The sequence below is a fragment of the Macaca fascicularis genome, chromosome 20, assembly GCF_037993035.2.
Source record: "Macaca fascicularis isolate 582-1 chromosome 20, T2T-MFA8v1.1".
NCBI lineage: Eukaryota > Metazoa > Chordata > Mammalia > Primates > Cercopithecidae > Macaca > Macaca fascicularis.
In genome coordinates this window covers 1,747,599-1,766,495 of record NC_088394.1, presented here as the reverse complement: position 1 = coordinate 1,766,495, position 18,897 = coordinate 1,747,599, and the positions used below count along the sequence as shown (strand labels likewise).

Genomic DNA, 18,897 nt, shown 5'->3' with positions numbered 1-18,897 from the left:
CGGAGTCTTGCTCTGTCGCCTGGGCTGGAAGGCAGTGGCGCGATCTTGGCTCACTGCAAACTCCGCTTCCTGGGTTCACGCCATTCTCCTGCCTCAGCCTCCCGAGTAACTGGCACTACAGGTGCCCGCCACCATGCCCGGATAATTTTTTGTATTTTAGTAGAGACGGGATTTTGCCATGTTGGTCAGGCTGGTCTTGATCTCCTGACCTCGTGATCCACCCGCCTCAGCCTCCCAAAGAGCTGGGATTACAGGCGTGAGCCACCGTGCCCGGCCTCTCTCCTTTTCTTCTAGAGACAGGTCCTTGGAGTTGGGGCCACCCTGACCCCGCACGCGTGCCCCTGCCTTGATTACGTCTGCGAAGACCCCGCCTAGGCCGTGTTCTAAGGTTTTGTGTGGATGTGGATGTGGCTGTTGGGGGCTCAACGCAGCACTCCGGGAGAGCTGGAGCCCTGAGGCCTGGGGCCGGCCCGCTGTGGGCCACATCGGGAGAGCAGGCAGTGTCTCCTGGGCCTGGGTGCACAGGCTGGGGGGAGGCAGTAGCCCGGGGTCCCAAGGCTGGACTGGAGTCGAGGCACCTGGAGGGCAGTGGGCTGCTAAGCCCAGGGTAGGGGGAGAGTGGGCGGGACGCCCGCAGCCCCGCAGCCTCACTCCCCGCGCAGCCCCGCAGCCTCACTCCCCATGCAGCCCAGCAGCCTCACTCCCCGTGCGGCCTCACTCCCCGTGCAGCCCCGCAGCAGCAGCCCCCAGCCGGTGCTTGAGGATTGAGCGGTGCCCGGGGAAGGGAGCAGGGAGGGGGTGGGGTGGGTCCTGGGGTCCCAGCAGCAACACTCAGCGCCAGAAGGTTGGGGAGGCAGCCGCAGGCCCCAGAGGGGGCGGCCAGGAGAGTCTGGGGACAGTGAACCAGAGTCCGGAGTCGGCCTCCCTGGTGACCGGCAGCCTCGGTGGTGACCAGAAACAGCCAGGTCCACCCTCCCAGTGGTGAGAAGAGGATGGGTGGGGCGGGGGCTCCACTCTGGGGAGGGGGCCGAGGCCTCCAGAGGCCCGTCCGGATGGGCTTGGGCTGGGGCAGGGGCTGCGTCTGGCAGGCTGCAGACGTCCTCCCGGGGCTCCACAGCAATGGGCTGAGGGGAAGCAGCAGTGCATGCTGGAACGTGGCCCTGGGCCCCGCACCCGCACAGAGCATCCCAGGACCCCGGTCCCAGGCTCTGCAGGAAGAGGGGCCATCTGTTTTCTGTCGGGCAGACGGTCGAGGGGCCGCCTCTCCCAGGTGGGAGGCTCTGCAAACCAGGCGCCCACCTCGACGGGAACGTGAGGAAATGGCGGGAGCGGGGCCGGCAGCCCTGAGGTCAGGGCGGGTTCCCCTCCATCCTCCTCGGCTGCCCCCATGGGCACAGTCCACATCCCCGCCCTGCGGTCAGGAAGCTGAGCCTTCTGGCAGGTCCCAGGTGCCCGTGGCTCAGTCCCAGCCCCCACTCCCACCAGCCACACCAGCCTCTCAGCCTCGCCTCAGATGAGCTGGTCCCTGGGCAGGGTCTTGGATACGGCGTCCGGCGGCCTCTCAGGGGCCCCTAGGCCCTCCCGCTCTTGCTCCGTGGTTACTGGGAGAAGAGCTCGGTGGGGCGTCCTGGAGGGGCCAGAGCTTCCATCCAGGCAGGAGAGTGTGGGGGGTGGGGTAGGGGTCCCCAGCCAGGGTTGGGGGTCACGGCTCCGGGGAAACGGTGCAACCGCTGTGGGACCCGCTTGGAGTTCCTCAGACAGCCGCGCAGAATCTTCACACGTGTGGGCGTGTGCCCTGAGGAGCTGAAGGCCGACACAGACACCGCGATCACCGCAGAGCCATTCACAGGAGCCGGGCCGGGGATGGGACTTCATGAGAAGGGAAACACCAGCACAGAGAAGCCAACCTCCCAACAGGACCCAAGCAGCCACAGAAGGGCTTCGTTTCTGGAGGCACCTGCTGCTTCTGTGGGAGGTGGGGCCCGCCGGACCCCCGGGGACCCTCGGCAGCACCGCGCCCGCCTCTGCCACCCAGTGTCCAGTGGCCGGGCCTGCTCTGGCCAGCGGGGCCCCAGACCAACCGGCCCCACCTCCCTCCTCCCCCGAGAGCAGGCCGGGGTCTCTGGCTTTCGGGAAGGGCCTGGCCCAATGTCCTCACCTTGCCCATCCGTAAAAGAATACAATAGCTGACTTTCTTGTGTTTAATAATTATTATAATGATTATATTTAATAGCTAATAGAACGCCAGCCACCGTGAGAAAGAAGTCATTCGCTACGGTGATGTGGTCAACGGTGCCTGGCCTGCGTGTGCTTAGGGACGGAACGACGCCACCCTCCCTGCTCCCACCACCGTCACCGTTGTCACTGTCATTTGGAAACTTCCAGAACTCACAGCCCACAGGGGAAAAAATAGCGCAAGAACAACTGTTCCCTGAGGCAGGCGTTGATATCTGAAATAAATTTGCATCCGTGTTCACTGTAACGCGTTCCCAGAATGGGAACAAAAGGGAGATTTTCTGTGATCTCCCGCCGAGGATTTTGAGCGTGTCTGAGGGTGGGTTTTCCCTGACACAGGCTGCATCCGGCTCACCCCCAGCGCCCCTCCCCTGCGGGTGGCTTTGGGCCGGTGTCTGGGCCTCCCAGAACCTCCGTGGTCAGGTGGGAGATGAGACTGTGCGGCAGGTCCCCGGGCCGGTGGGTCACTCAGGGTGTGCGGGTACAGAGAGCCGTGCCACATGGTTCGGGATTAGTGAGCTCCAGTGGTCGGGATGGAGGGCGGCGTGTGGCCTGAGAGGCTGTTCCAGCCATACCCAGGCAGCATCTCCAGGCGGAGGCGCCTTCCTTTCTTAGGGCTGCTGTGGTGAATGACCACACGCTGGGTGGCCTCTAACCACACAAATCCCTGCTCTCCCAGCTCCAGAGGCTGGAATCAAAGCCACAGCGTCGGCCGGGCTGTGCGTCCTGCGAGGTTCCTTAGGGGTCCTCCTGCCTCTCCTGGTTTCTGGCGGCTGCCACTGTCCTGGGCGGTCCTGGCTGGTAGCTGCCCCGCTCCAGTCTCTGCCTCCATCCGCGCTTGGCCTCCCTGGACCTGTGTCACCTCCTCTTCTCCTAAGGACCCAGTCACTGGATCCACGCCCACTCTCAGCCAATATGACCTTAATGCTACCAATTACGCCTGCGAAGGCCCCGCTTCGGAACACGCTCACGTCCACAGGCACGCTGGGGTGAGGGCCCTGGCACGCAGCAGCACCCATCCGTGCTCACCCGGCAAGCAGAACAGAAGCCGCCCCCACTGCTGCACCTGCGCCGAACCGGCCCCGTTAGCTGCCGCGGTGCAGGGGACCTGGCGTGGGGACCGGCTGTGTCCTTGGTCCGCTGGGCAGGACCCCCTTACCACTGCCTTGCAGACAGACTCCAGCCTGGGAGTGGCGCTGGCAGCCTGCGGGGCGGGGGCCTGTCACCACGGCGACGAGGGAGCGCCCCCACATTGCCTGAGCGCTGTCAGGGCCTGGAGCAGCTCCACAAACAGAACTCCAGCCACGAATCCCAGCTACGTGGGGAACTGCGAATGTTCTGGCGTCCACACCGAAGACGATGAAATAGAAGACGTGAAATTCAAGTTCATGCTAATATTTCACTTCGCCCAGTTTATCCACAGTGTTATCATTGCAGCGTGCCATCAATATAAAAATCATGAATGAGATGCTTACATTTTTTAAACAACAGCCCTGTTGCGATGTGATGCACACAGCACGCCACCCAGCCACGGAAGCACGCAGCTCGAGGGGCCTTTACGGTATTCGCGGGGCTGTGCAAACGTCTTCACGGTTGCTTTCAGAACATTTTTATCACCACAAAGACAGTCCCCCCACCCACCAGTCACTCCCACCCTCCCCAGCCCCCACCAACCAGCGGGCTCCGTTCTGTCTCCGGACTTTCCTGCTCTGCATCTGTCGTGTAAATGGAGTTGCCATGTGCGTCCTTTTGTGTCTGGCTCGTGTCACCACACGCCATGTTTCCCGGACTCATCCGTGGGGTGTCTGTACGTCTTTCCCTTTTATGGCTGCATGATACAGCCAGTCGGCCGCGTCCGTGGGCTCCACTTTTGGGGATTCCACCAACCTCAGATGGAAAATATATCTTTCGGTGGACGGCTGCGTCTGTGCTGAACACGGACAGACTTTTTTATTGTTGCTGTTGCCCAAGCCACAGTGTGGGAACGGCGTCTGCGCGTGTGCCTGGCATTGCGGTCCGCAGATGATGTAAAGTGCCGGTTGCACGCGCAGTCGCACCCTCCACACCAGGGACCTCAGCACCCTCCACGCCGGGACCTCAGCACCCTCCACACCAGGGACCTCAGCACCCTCCACGCCGGGACCTCAGCACCCTCCACACCAGGGACCTCAGCACCCACCGCAGCGGGGACCTCAGCACCCTCCACACCGGGGACCTCAGCACCCTCCACACCGGGACCTCAGCACCCTCCACACCAGGGACCTCAGCACCCTCCACGCCGGGAACTCAGCACCCTCCACGCCGGGACCTCAGCACCCTCCACGCCGGGAACTCAGCACCCTCCACGCCGGGGACCTCAGCACCCTCCACGCCGGGACCTCAGCACCCTCCACGGCGGGACCTCAGGACCCTCCACGCCGGGGACCTGAGGACCCTCCACGCCGGGACCTCAGCACCCTCCACTCCGGGGACCTCAGCACCCTCCACGCCGGGGACCTCAGCACCCTCCACGCCGGGGACCTCAGGACCCACGCACCCTCCACGCCGGGACCTCAGCACCCTCCACACCGGGGACCTCAGCACCCTCCACGCCGGGACCTCAGGACCCACGCACCCTCCACGCCGGGACCTCAGCACCCTCCACACTGGGGACCTCAGCACCCACCACAGCGGGGACCTCAGCACCCTCCACGCCGGGACCTCAGCACCCTCCACACCGGGGACCTCAGCACCCTCCACGCCGGGACCTCAGCACCCTCCACACTGGGGACCTCAGCACCCTCCACGCCGGGACCTCAGCACCCTCCACGCCGGGAACTCAGCTCCCTCCACGCCGGGGACCTCAGCACCCTCCACGCCGGGACCTCAGCACCCTCCACACCGGGGACCTCAGCACCCTCCACGCCGGGACCTCAGCACCCTCCACACCGGGGACCTCAGCACCCTCCACGCCGGGACCTCAGCACCCTCCACACTGGGGACCTCAGCACCCTCCACGCCGGGACCTCAGCACCCTCCACGCCGGGAACTCAGCTCCCTCCACGCCGGGGACCTCAGCACCCGTGGACCCTGGTGTCCTCCTGGGTCTGGAATGGATACTGAGGGACGATGGATGCTGCCGTATTTTTTTTTTTTTTTTTTTTTTTTTTTTTTTTGCATTTTGACAGTTCGTGGAGACCCTGGCCGGCCGCATTGCCTGGTCTCAGCATTGCGGTGGAGCCGGAGCTGTGTGAACACCCAGGCAGCACGGGGCTCCGGCCCGAGCCTCAGCAGGTGATGGCTGACCCCAGCAGTACCTTGAGGAGATCGTATTGCAGCCAGGAAGAGTCAAAGCCTCTGGCTTCCAAGAGGAAGGAAAGTGTGCTGCCCTGCAGAGACGGTTCCTAACCGGCTACTCATGTATAGTTTTTTTTTTTTTTTTTTTTTTAGACGGAGTCTCGCTCTGTCGCCCAGGCTGGAGTGCAGTGGTGCGATCTCAGCTCACTGCAAACTCCGCCTCCCGGGTTTACGCCATTCTCCTGCCTCAGCCTCCCGAGTAGCTGGGACCACAGGCGCCGCCACCTCGCCCGGCTAATTTTCGTATTTTCAGTAGAGACAGAGGGCGGTTCACTGTGTTGGCCAGGCTGGTCTCGAACTCCTGACCTCAGGCAATCCGCCCACCTTGGCCTCCCAAAGTTCTGGGATTACAGGTGTTAGCCAGCGCACCTGGCCTTGTGTGTGGTTTTCTAAACAGAACGAGCTGTAAGGTTTCAGGGAAGCATGGAAGGAAACATTCCGGATCTTCTGGGGTGGCATAAACACCGGCCCCATTAGCTACCGTGGTGCAGGGCCCGGTGTGGGGACCGGCTGCATCCTTGGCCTGCCCCCTGTGCCCTCGCTGTCCCCTACCCGTGTTCCTTCTGTGCTGGGCAATGGCCATCTCCATGGTGACGACAGGGCAAAGGGGACCTTCTCAGGGGTATCAGGCGTCCAGGGCTGGGAGCTGCTGTCAGCTGAGCCCCACCTGTGACGGGACAATGTCACCTATCGGGTGGCACCCGCTCCTCTCTTGGGGCCCTGCCAGGGAGCAAAGAAGGGGCAGCGGTGGGAATCAGGCCGGAGCCACGTCTCCACCGACAATGGCTGGCAGCCGTGCACTGCCTCCTCTGAGCCCGCAGCCGGACCCCCAGAACACGAAGGCCTTGAGGAATTACCCTCTCCCTGACCCCCAACGATGTCTGTGGCTGCCAGTGGGGGCCAGCCTGGGCAGGAGCCGACTTGGCTGACATCCCCGTAGTCCTTTTAGATTGTAGATGCCGCCTCCTTTCCAGACAGGGAAACTGAGGCACATAGGAACAGACCATTGTTCAGGGTCACCCCGCCTGAAAGGGCAGGGCTGGGGCTCCCCCCCTCCAACTTCACAAGTGTGACGGTTCATCACACCTGGGGTGCCTCCAGGGCCCGAACCCCGAGGGCGCTCCTCCCGCTCCCGTGGCCAGAGTGGACTGGCCGGACAACCAGGCTCGGGAAAGTCAGGTCCTCTTTTCAGCCTCTGCTCATGGTTAGAAGAACCTACGCTTTGGAGCCGGGAGGACTTAGAACCCGAGACTGGGATTCGCTCCAGGGACTTAGAGATTTCTGACCACCCCAGTTGGGTCCCAGACGCACCTTCCTCCGAGGCTGCCTCCCTCAAGGGCCACCCGACCACGGGGACGCCACCCAGAACGGGAGGAGGAGCCAGGACCCGGGGTCTCGGGGAGACTGTGCTCTGGGGATAGACATGGGCAGAGAACATGACTGGCAGCTCCGGCCTAAACACACATCCAGCCGCCTCCTAAACCTGTCCGGCAGACCTCAGAGCCAAAGCCCACGCCGGCCACACGGGTGCCAGAGGCCCAGACCCCGACTTCTCTGGAGGGGCCGTGAGTGTAACTTCAACCAGCAAAGGCCTTTCTTGCTGGAAACTGCGGCATCTTGCTGTGACCTGAGGGACCCGGGGGGAGTGGGTGTGGTGCCCAAGATCCTTTCTCCCGCCCTGGCCCAGATGTTTTCCCCGCCTTTCACAGACGGGAAACTGAGGCACAGAGGCCTGGCCGCTGCCGCAGGGTCTCCCCAGCCTGGCATCGTGGGGCTGGGACTTGGACCCAGGGTTCTCCCAGTCAGGTCTTCTCTGCCTGCCAATTAATATTCGCAACATCAGTGCCCGGACCCCTCCCTAGGCCGGCACCGCCCCCTGTCCCCTGCCCCCCTCCCTAGGCCGGCACCACCCCGTGTCCACTGCCACTCCCCTAGCCTGGCACCGCCCCGTGTCCCCTGCCCCCCTCCCTAGGCCAGCACTGCCCCGTGTCCCCTGCCTCCCTCCCTAGGCTGGCACTGCCCCGTGTCCCCTGCCACCCCCCCAGCCTGGCACCACCCCAAGTCCCCTGCCCCCCTCCCTAGGCCGGCACCACCCCGTATCCGCTGCCACCCCCCAGCCTGGCACCGCCCCGTGTCCGCTGCCACCCCCCCAGCCTGGCACCACCCCGTGTCCCCTGCCCCCCTCCCTAGGCCGGCACTGCCCCGTGTCCCCTGCCCCCCTCCCTAGGCCGGCACTGCACCGTGTCCCCTGCCCTCTGCGAGGCCGAAGTAGCGGCTTCTGCTCTGCCCACTTCACAGACGTAGGTGCTGGGACTCGGAGGAGCAGGAAGGGGTCTGCCGAGGACACCAGCTCGGAGGTGGGTTCCAACCGCACCCCCCTCCTGGCCCCCGTGTCGGGAATGGACTCAGTGGACAGGGACTTCCCCTAGTTGTGATGGGAAGGACCCCACGGGGACCAGGAAACTGAGGCATGGGGGGAGGGTGTGGCCTGCTCTAAGTCACTCCCCACCAAGCCTCAGCTGGTGCCGCTCAGCCTGCAGCCCCCGGCAGCCCCACCACACCTCGCCCTCTCTGCCCGCGCTCGGGCCAGGGCCCAAGACTCTCCAGGCAGCTCGCCCACCAGGCCCAGGCGGCGGCCTGAACCTGAGCCTCTGTGCCTGTGTGAGACTCGGCACCCGTCAGACCCAGACTCCCTCAGGTGGAGGCTCCCCCAGCCGCACTGTCTTCTCCCAGGAAGCAGGAGCCAGTGTGTCCTGGCCTCGGGCACCTGGGTCCTCAGCCCGTCCCAGCTCCGTCTGGCCATCCCCATAGGGAGACGCCGCAGCCTCTCAGGGACTCCGGGCGTTGCCCCAGGGATCCCGCCTGTGCGTCTGGGTGGGCCCGGCTGACCCATCACGCTGGAATCGGAAGGAAGCTCCTTGCAGAGGTAGCTCGGCTGCTGGCCAAGCGGATTCCAAGGGTGTTTTCCAAGCAAATCAGGAAGTGGGATCGGCACCTTCATCCAGCCCCCAGGAGGGGCCCCACCTGGCTCCCTCCCCTCTGAGAGAACCGAACGGCCCCCAGCTGCAGGTCCCACAGAGCAGCACTCAGGCCTTCCTCCCCTGGTCAGCCAGCCCTGGCCAGCTCCTCAGAAAAGAAAAACCAGCCTGGCGCGGTGGCTCAAGCCTGTAATCCCAGCACTTTGGGAGGCTGAGATGGGTGGATCACAAGGTCAGGAGATCGAGACCATCCTGGCTAACACGGTGAAACCCCGTCTCTACTAAAAATACAAAAAAATTAGCCGGGCGCGATGGCGGGCGCCTGTAGTCCCAGCTACTCAGGAGGCTGAGGCAGGAGAATGGCATGAACCCAGGGGATGGAGGTTGCAGTGAGCCGAGATCGCGCCATTGCACTCCAGCTTGGGGGACAGAGCGAGACTCCGTCTCAAAAAAAAAAAAAAAAAAAAAGAAAAACCAGCTTATGCTTCACTGGGGTCCCTGACAGCTGGACTCCGAGCCTGCAGCCCTCACAGTCCGGCCACAGGTGCCCAGGGGCTCCGGACAAGTCCGGGACCCACCTCAGCTGGGGAGGGGACAGGAACGGGTGCCATGGGGGCGCAGGAGCAGCTGAGGCTGTGCTCAGGTGTGGGAGGGGCCAGATCGCAGGGGGTGCTTACACTTGAGGTGTCAGACCCCCGGGGTGACGTGTGGAGACCCCCGCTCTGTAGGGAAGACAGGGACCCAGGTTGATGTGTGGAGACCCCCACTCCCTAGGGAAGACAGGGAACCGGGGTGAGCAAACCACTGACGTGTGGAGACCCCCACTCCCTAGGGAAGACAGGGACCCAGGGTGAGCAAGCCGCTGATGGGGTCCAGGACCCAGCCAAGGGGTCGAAGCCACTGTGAGTCCAATTCCAGGACTTGGGCCAGGAAGGGCTGGGCCGCTGGCCAGGGTGGGGACGGCTCAAAGGCAGGTGGACCCCAGAGTCCTCCTGTGGCCTGTCGTTGGCTCTCAGCTGCTGCAGAGACTCCCCGTCCTCTCTATGTGTCCAAGCACCGCCGCGAGCCCAAGGCAGGCCCCGGCTCCACCCGGACTGCGCCCCTGCGGCCCTGCCATGCCCTCCACGGCAGCCCCACCAGGCAGGCAGGGCCACCTCCGCGGCCGAGCGCATCATTCCAGCCAGGAAAACCCCACGTCCCTCCTTTGCCGGGGAATTTTCAGAAGCAGAAGTTTGCTCAGATACCTCGAAACCCCCGGCGAGGGTCACGGTGGGGTGAGGGCTACAGGCCTTTGCTCCCAAGTTCCCCGTGGGCCTCAGGAACGGACGCCTTGGAAACAAATTCCAGGAACTCCCAGCTCCCAGGCTCAGAGGTGAGAGGAGCGTCAAGGCGGGTCTCGACAGCACAGCCCAGGTTTTCTTCCCGGGTGTGGGGACACCAGGCCGTGGGGGCAAGGCCGGGGGAGGCGGGGGCAGGCGCAGCCCCTGTCCGCCGTGTGACTTGGGCGAATCACTTCTCCTCCCTGAGGCGGGGCTCCCGCCTCCACCTGGGTCCCTCTACTGACTCACGGGCAGCATCCGCAGGGGCGGCCGCCATGCTTCCCTGCACCCCACCTGCCCGCTGGGAGTGGGCCGTGGCCTTGCTAATCTATCAGCCCCTGGCGTGGGCTGGGACGGGGCTTCCCCCGCCCCTGCCCCGCTGGGCCGTGTCTGGCTCCAAACAGTCAAGGAATAATGGACGTTCGCATGGAGCCGATAAAAAGCCCCTCCTAGGATGACCCCTCATCAGGCGGAGCCAGGGCCAGAGGTCAAACTCGTTAGCTCAGGAAGCATCTGCTGCCTCCACTCCTGTCCCCAGGACGTCTGCAGGGCCTGGTGCCCGCTGGCTTTGTGGGGTGACCGGAGGTGACAGAAGGGACGTGAGAAGTCTGGTCCCCCCCGAGGCTCTCCCCCTGCCATGGGGGGGGTGAGCCTCCCCGCCCCCTGCCCTTCCTCCCCCTGCCTTCCCCCCACCCTCGTGGTATGAAAGGCCCCCCATCCGGGGCTGCTGCCCTCAGGCCCCTTAGCCTGCCTGGTCCCCCTCTCCCCCCAGCCCTGTGAGCAACACGCGCTCGCACGCTTCCCTGTGTGCCGGGACGGTGCAGAGCTGCCAGTGGGCTGCAGGTGCCCCCAGAGAGACGTCCCTGAGCCCAGCAGCCCCACAGGGTTTGTATTCCGGGGCCCGAGGGCAGCCAGAACGGGTCCTGCAGGTGGAGAGGGACTGTGGGGGATGCATTTTTCTGGGAGGGGTCTGCTGGTTCCTGGGACATCGGGAAGCCGGCCACTGCCCCAGAGGCGGCCTGGAGGGACCTTCTGCAGACAGCTGCTCTGCCTCCCCTCTGACTGTGTTCTCGCCTGCAGATCCCGGAAGGGGCAGCTTACAAGGCATGGAGTCAGCTCCGCCCGTGGTCCTCACGTATCTGGCCAACAGGCGAACCCACAGGGCTGTCACCTCTGCTACCCGATGGCCCGACAGGGAGCTCTCGGCCGTGTCCCGGCCAGACCCAGCGCCTCCAGACGCCAGCAGCCAGCCACATGCAGCCCGGCTATCAGCCACACGCGTCTGACGCTCTCAGACCAGCCTGCGGAGCCTGAGGAGAGGCTCCGGGATCCTTGCAGCAGGAAGCTAGCCAGAAAGGCGGCCCAACAGAAAGTCACGGCTGCCAGACACCCGAAGGCACCTCGAAAGAGAAAGTCAACGGGGCAGGGCCCAGGCATGTTGAGGGGCCGCAAAGCCCAGCTGCACAGTGGGGCCCCCGTTCGCGAGGCCTGCAGGGGCCTCCGCCCTCCACCGCCTTCCCTCGGGGCTCCGATGGGTTTGCCATTTCCTAGCACGTGGATGGGAAAGGGCCCGTGGGCTGGGGGTGACCGGATGGTGAGGGGTCAGGACACCGCCTGTGGGGGTGGCCTTCCGGCTCAACTCAGCTGAGACGCCAGCGCAGGGCCAGGGCTGCTGCCGGCCGGACACCCGCACTGTGAGGCGCTCCTCGCCCCGGGGCTTCATCTGCCCTTGCCGGAGCCTTCCCGGCTCGCTGATTTGTGGCAGACTTAATCCCGCACTAATTAGATTTCTGCACTGGTGATGAAAGGGCTCCGTGCGTGCCAGCCCGCTGGCCGGCCCAGCCCACTGCTTGTTTTGCACAGAATTTTAATTGTTTCCAAATTAATCCTCGGAATCGAGTGAGCTCAGCGCAGATAAGCCAGCCGCAGGGAGGGCAGAGTGCCGCGTTCCCATCTTCCCAGCCAGCGCGACCGCCGCTCCCGTGGGGTGGCACGGGGAGGCCGCCTTCGGACATGACGCGATCGTCCAACAATGTCCCGCGCCTCTTCCCGCTCAGCGGCTCCGAGAGCCCCGCCAGGCGCCCGGCTCTCGGGGAGTTTTCCTTCTGTTTGCTCTTGGCTCAGCTTCCCTCTTAATCCTATTTTCGCCAGTTTCTATCCAATTTAAGACAGCTCCTGTAAGTCAAAATTAATTACCCGGTGTGCTTCCAGCCCTGTGGTCTCGCTGCTCACCGTTCCTGCAGCTTGGGGCTGGGCTCCAAAAGGAGGAGGGGAACACGCCCCCAATGTGAGGGGGGCTGTGGGGCCCCACCCCCGAACCAGACTGAAGGGGAGAGGTCCCCACTCCACATTTCGAAGGACCAGCCTCCTCCATCAGGAAGTCCTCCCTGACTGCCTCAATCTTCCTGAGCTCCCCTGACAGCTAATATTGGGCACGCTCTTCCCACCACACCTGTGCCTGCCCATGCCCACATCCACACGTGTGTCTACTCAGCTCACCAAGGGCCTGGGCTCCTTGCAAAATGTGTTCAGCCACATAGAAATGAATAAAGGCCAGGCACAGCGGCTCACGCCGGTAATCCCAGCACTTTGGGAAGCCAAGGCAGGGTTGTTTGAGCCCAGAAGTTTGAGACCAACCTGGGCAACATAGCAAGACCCCATCACTACAAGGAATACAAACATCAGCCGGGTGTGGTGGTGTGCACCTGGAGCCGTGACCACCCGGGTGGCTGGGGCAGGAGGATGGCTGAGCCCAGGGAGGTCGGGGCTACAGGGAGCGGTGATGACACCACCACACTCTAGCTGGGGGAGTGACAAAGGGAGACCCTGTCTTGAAAAAGAAATAGAATAAATAAGGATACCAAAAGCAACAAAAGGCAGCACAAGATATAGAGAGATACTTGAAGTTACAGACTTTTTGTGCCTCACAGGCCACCATCAAGAAAGCAAAAGGACAACGCACCCAGTGGGGGGAATATTTGCCCGTCATTTATCTGATAAGGGTATATTTAAAATCCATAATACATAAAGAGCCCTTGCAACTCAACACTAAAGGCCGGGCGTGGTGGCTCACGCCCGTCATCCCAGCACTTTGGGAGGCCGAGGCGGGTGGATCACCTGAGGTCAGGAGTTCAAGACCAGCCTGACCAACATGGGGAAACCCCGTCTGTACTAAAACTATAAAACTTAGCCGGGTGTGATGGCAGGTGCCTGTAATCCCAGCTACTCGGGAGGCTGAGGCAGGAGAATCGCCTAAGCCCAGGAGGTAGAGATTACAGTGAGCCGAGATGGTGCCATTGCACCCCAGCCTGGGCAACAAGAGCAAAACTCCGTCTCAAAAAAGAAAAAAGGAAAAAAACAAACAAACAAAAAACAGTAAAAACACAAGTCACCTGATTTAAAATAGCAAAGGATAGAAACAGATATTTCTCCAAGAAGATACACCAGGGGCCAACAAGCTCATGAAAAGATGCAAAGATGCTCCGTGTCACCAGCCACCCGGGAAACCCGGATCGAAGCCACAGAGAGAGGCCACGTCACACCGGTGAGGATGCTTACGGTCAGGAAAACCAGGATGTCGGTGTTGGTGAGGATGCAGAGAAACAAGGCCTCGCGCACCGCCGGTGGGAATGGAGAGTGAGGCAGCCAGTTTGGAAAACGATGTAATAGTTCCTCAAAAGTCGGAACCTAGAATTAACCCATGACCTGGCAATTCCATTCCTGGCTGTCTACCCAATATAAGTGAAAATATATGTCCACACACAAATTTGTATATGGATGTTCATAGCACAATTCACAATGGCCAAAAAAAAAAAAAAAAAAGGAAAAGCGTCCCAAACAGTCACAAGCAGTCGAATGGGTGGATGGGGTACAGGTCACCCAAGCAACGGGACACTAGCCTCTCAGAGGAACGAGATTCTGACCCTCGCTACCGGATGGATGAACCTGAAAAACGTGAGCTCCCTGGGCAAAGCCAGACACAAAAAGCCCTACATTGTGTGACCCCATTTACGTGAAATGTCTCGAATAGGCAAACCTGTAGTGACAGAAAGCAGATTGGTGTTTGTCTAGGGCTGGGGGAATCAGGCGTGGGAGGCCCCGGAAATGATGGCTAAAGGTTCTGTGATTTCTTCTGGGAGGTGATAAAATGTTCTAAAATGGATCATGCTTCGTTCGCACCGCATGCCGGCATCAAAACCTCCGATGTGCCCCCTAAATGTAATACCTGCTGTGTATCTGCAAAAATTAAAAAGGAGATAAAATCGATGGTGATAATGGTTACACAATCCCAGTACATTTAGTGGATGTGCTAAAATCATTGAGCTGTACATTTTAAAATGGTGACTCTCATGTGAATTATGTCTAAGAAACAAAATTATGAAAAAATTAATAAAGAGCAAACAAGGAAAGAAAAAAAATGCCAAAGAAACTACGAAATTCAGAGAGTGCCCAGAACCCTAAAGAGAGGCAGCCAGTGCCAGGGCAGTTAACACTCTGCACAGAGCTTCCTGGCAGGCAAAGCAAAGATGGAAACACCCACACTATGGCAGGCTGTGGGGTCCCATTTGTTGACGATTCACTCCACTGAGTGTGTCCAGGTGTTTGTCAGGTGTCAACTCGGCTAATCCCAACAAGGTCCAGGCAGGAGGAGGGCTACGTAGATGGGGAAACTGAGGCAGGCCCAAGGTCACCAGTTGATACATGGCAGAAGCCAGACCAGCGCCTCAGTGATTGGGATTGGAGCCTTTGCTCCCAGCCCTGTGACGTCTCCCCACCCCACCCACCTGCCTGCTTCAGGGTCTTATTCCCTTGGAGGTAGATGTCACCCCCCAGGATGTCACCCCCTGCAGGGGCCACCACATGCCCCCTCTTTCCAACCCGGGGCCCTCTGTAGCCTGTTCTTTCTTTCTTTCTTTTTTTTTTTTGAGAGAGAGTCTCGCTCTGTTGCCCAGACTGGAGTGCAGTGGTGTGATCTTGACTCACTGCAACCTCTACCTCCTGGGTTCAAGATTCTCCTGCTTCAGCCTCCCGAGTAGCTGAGATTACAAGCACTTACCACCACACCTGGCTAATTTTTGTATATTTAGTAGAGACAGGGTTTCACCAGGTTGGCCAGGCTGGTCTCAGACTCCCAACCTCAGGTGATCCACCCGGCTCGGCCTCCTGAAGTGCTGGGATTACAGGTGTGCGACACCGTGCCCGGCCTGCAGCCTGCTCTTAAGTTCAAGGGGACGCCGCTGTGGGTGACCCTGTCAGACCAGGCCTGCAGAGCTTGGGGAGAGGGCTCAGGGATCATTGCAGCAGGAAGCTGGCCAGAGAGGGCCTTTCCAGCAACTACCACGGCTAAAATCTGAAAAATATTTCAAGCCTCAAGGATTTTATGAACGTGAGGGCCAGGAATGGGTCTGGAGCTTGTTGGTGGCCTGGCTGGGGGGACCCCGGTCCCCCATGAAGGCTGTATAGGGTGGAAGCACGCGGCCTGCGGGTCTGGGCACACAGCTGTCCCTCTGGGGCCAGCTGCTGGAGGAGGCCTGTCCCTGGGTGGACATCAGCAGGAGGAGACGGCTTCGAGTGACCACAGTTCCCAGGGCCAGCCCCGCACGGAGGCCCCTCAGACCCACAGCTCAAAGCGGAAGGGCGCGGGGTCCTCGGCCAAGCCCCCTGCTCCCTCGAGTACAGCCCCGCCCTGTCCACCTCTTGTCGGCTCTTCTGGAACCCTCTGTAGTGGACTCTACACGATCCTCAAACACCAGCATCTCCCAGGGCCTGCATGAATGTGCTCCCACCGGGTCAGCTGGCTTAGACTGGGCGACAAGAGTTCTGTGTGTGTGTGTGTGAGAGAGAGTGTGTGTGTGTGTGAGAGTGTGTGTGTGTGTGTGAGAGTGTGTGTGAGAGAGTGTGTGTGTGTGTGTGTGTGTGTCTGGGGATGGGGACTGAGGCCTGGGGACTATCTCGGGGGTGCTGGGGCTCTAGAGATCCACAGGAAACCGTGGGCTGGACGTGCTCTCCTGTCCTGCTGCAGGCCTGAGGGCTACAGTCCTTGGCGAACTTGGCACCAGCTGCTGGCCTGCCTTCTGCTCTAAGCAGATGTGGGGGTGGGTGGCATCTGGCCACGGAGAGTGGGCCGGACCCAACACACACAGCCTCCAACCCGGGGCAGCCTCCCAGGAGGAGCCACCTCCGGCCCTCGCCACGTCACCTCCGGCATCGGGACTGGCCAGGCCACATCCTCTCCGGACCTGGCCATCCTTCGCTGGAACCTCGGAGAAGCCGCCCTCCTCCTCACCAGGCAGCACCTGCCCTGAGGAGCTCTGCGTCCCACTCACCTCCAGCCTGGCTGGGACAGGGAGACGACTCCGGGCCAGGGGAGCTGGCCCTCCCCGCACAGGCCCTGCTCAGGGCTGGGAGGGAGGCATGGCTCTGTTCTCCCTTAGGTGAATAGGGAAGCCGGCCTCGGGCACTGAGTCCTCTGGCAGGGCAGGCCAGCCAGCCAGACGGGCAGGTGGACCCATGGAGGCCACAGCCCACACTGTAGGAGGCCCCCTGGCCAGCATCAGAGAACAAGTCCACCCCACTCCACAGACCGGAAGACCGAGACTCACAGGGGCCTGGGGCCGCCCCTCAGATGCCCATACCCAGAGCCCTGGCACTACAGACACGGCTCACCCAGTCAGCTCACAGGACTGAGCCCAGGAGGGGCCGAGCGGACCTGGAAACCAGGCCTAAAATCGAGGTGTGAGCAGAGGTGGGCTCCTCTGGAAGCCCCAGGGGAGGGTCCTTCCTGCCTCTTCCAGCTTCTGGGCCCCTGGCCATTCTGCCCTGCGGGTCTGCCCCTGGCCGCTCTGCCCTGCGTCTCTGCCCTGCCGCTCTGCCCTGCGTCTCTGCCCTGCATCTCCTCTGTCTCCCTTCAGGGAGACTCCCCCAGGCGGGGCTGCTCCTGCCTGCTGGACCAAGCCCCGTGCCCACAGCCCTGACCTGCTCACTGCCGGCGCTCCTGGGACCACCCTGGAACCCAGTGTAGGATGCACTTGTCCAGCGTCTGTCTCCCCACGTGCCTGGAGACCAGCAAAGCCAAAAGCCTGTGGCAAGGTGTACAGACCTGAGACCACCTGCCCCGCCTGCCGTGCGTCTCTCAGGCGTGGGGGTCTCACTTTGCCACAGACACCGAAGCCACAACAGTGCAGGGGAACCTGATCAGCCCTGTCCCGGGACGGGGCCACGGCCATGTGGACACACAGCGGACGGCCCCCGAGTGAGAACAGCCTCAGCCCGGGCCCGTGTGGTTGGAGCCACCGGCATGGCCACACACTGCAGCCCCTCCCACCCGGCGGGTGCCGCTGGGTTCCATGTCACAGCCACACACGTTTCCACACATTCTTCCGCTTAGGAATGGGCCGTGCCTTGCACTATGGGGTCACTACCGTGTGGCCGCCCGGGCCCTCCACTGCAACGGAGCATGTCCTCCAGGGCCCCTCCGAGCCTGCCGCTGCCTCCGCCCGGCCTCCGACCGGCCGCTTTTGTGGGCTCACAATCACAGACGGTGGCTGTGACGCCCGGCCCCTCCCCCAGCCGTGGGGAGGACTTGCCGAACAGGGGGCCGGAAAGGGGCCCTGTCTCTCCTGGAGACGCCGGGAACGCAGCCTGGCTTCCCTGTGGCTGTGCCTGGGCAGCTGCCGGGTGAGGAAGCAGAAGCAGGTTGGGACCAGACGCCAGGCTCCCCACCTGTGCAGTCGCGTCCCTCTCCCTGCCGCCTTTGCCACAGGGCAGTGCTTCCTGGTGGCCTTTCCCCGCAGTGCGCCCCACACCTCCCCTCAGGCCAGGCCCCTCCATCCGCAGTGGACACAGTGGCCTGGGAGCGTTGGGTCCCCCACTCAGCTGAGAGGCACAGGGAGGCCCAGGACCCTGCAGAGGCCCCCGCATAGCCTCTGCACTGCCTGGGGGACCCTGCTCAGCCCCAGAGGCCCATTTGCAAGCATCATCAATGTGCAAGGCTGGCCCGGTCCCCGCCCCGCACGCGGGGTACCCCCTCTTCTCCTAGTCCCGGCCCCCGCCCCGTACGCGGGGTACCCCCTCTTCTTCTAGTCCCGGCCCCCAACCCGTACGCGGGGTACCCCCTCTTCTCCTAGTCCCGGCCCCCGCCCCGCACGCAGGGTACCCCTTCTTCTCCTAGTCCCGGCCCCCAACCTGTACGCAGGGTACCCCCTCTTCTCCTAGTCCCGGACCCGCCCCGCACACAGGGTACCCCCTCTTCTCCTAGTCCTGGCCTGTGCCCCGCACGCAGGGTACCCCCTCTTCTCCTAGTCCCGGCCCCCGCCCCGCACGCAGGATACCCCCTCTTCTCCTAGGTCCCTGTGGGATTTCATTGCTGGCTGGGCTAGAAGGCCTCCCAGGCCCAGCCCCTCCTGGTGTCCTTGGCTCCTCCAGACCTGTCTCCCATCTCCCTCACGTACTGAGTTTCAGGATCCGTGCACCCCATGCCACTTCCTGGGGACTCTGAGTGCCCCATCGCACCGCAGAGCCCCGACACCTGCTCCTCCCCCAGCACTGGCGCCGGGCTCCGCTCTGCTTGCAGGCTGGGCGGTCGCCCGGCCTCCTGGAGACGCTTTGCCTCCCTCCAGAACAACCTGCTGCTCTCGTTTTCCGTCCCAGAGCCCGGCGCGGCCTGGGATTGACAGGCGGGCGCAGATGGGAGCTCTCGGGCTCCTGCCCACTCAAATTCCTGGAGCCTGGGGCAGCTCCTGGGTCAACCAGCCCTGCCTCGCTGGTGTCTCCCTCTGCCAGCCCCACGCTGACACTTCGCCTCCTCTCAGCAACGTGCTTCCTGCTGGCATCCTCTGGGCACCTGCTGTGTGCAGGGCCTGACCCATCCTCCGGGCCTGGAGTCTCCCTGCGTCATTCCCCCACACACTCCCTTCCTTTATTTATACCGATTCTCCTGCCTCAGCCTCCTGAGTAGCTGGGATTACAGGCGCCCGCCACCACGCCTGGCTGATTTTTTTTTTTTTTGAGACAGTCTTTCTCTGTCCCCC

General features: G+C 62.4%; 3 long non-coding RNA genes across 3 annotated transcripts; 2 read left to right on the top strand and 1 right to left on the bottom strand.

The window, feature by feature from the left end:
- Window positions 1-729: 729 nt before the first annotated feature.
- On the top strand, window positions 730-4,224 carry LOC135968976 (uncharacterized). Its single transcript, XR_010584025.2, has 2 exons — window positions 730-1,975; window positions 2,234-4,224. It is a non-coding gene; the product is annotated as an uncharacterized lncRNA (long non-coding RNA).
- A 5,204-nt stretch (window positions 4,225-9,428) lies between these two features.
- LOC135968977 (uncharacterized) lies at window positions 9,429-14,135 on the top strand. Its single transcript, XR_010584026.1, has 2 exons — window positions 9,429-9,921; window positions 10,949-14,135. It is a non-coding gene; the product is annotated as an uncharacterized lncRNA (long non-coding RNA).
- On the bottom strand, window positions 11,719-18,510 carry LOC135968978 (uncharacterized). The gene is made up of 2 exons (XR_010584027.1): window positions 18,319-18,510; window positions 11,719-12,043 (listed from the first exon to the last, which is right to left on the bottom strand). It is a non-coding gene; the product is annotated as an uncharacterized lncRNA (long non-coding RNA).
- Between the last annotated feature and the right edge of the window lie 387 nt (window positions 18,511-18,897).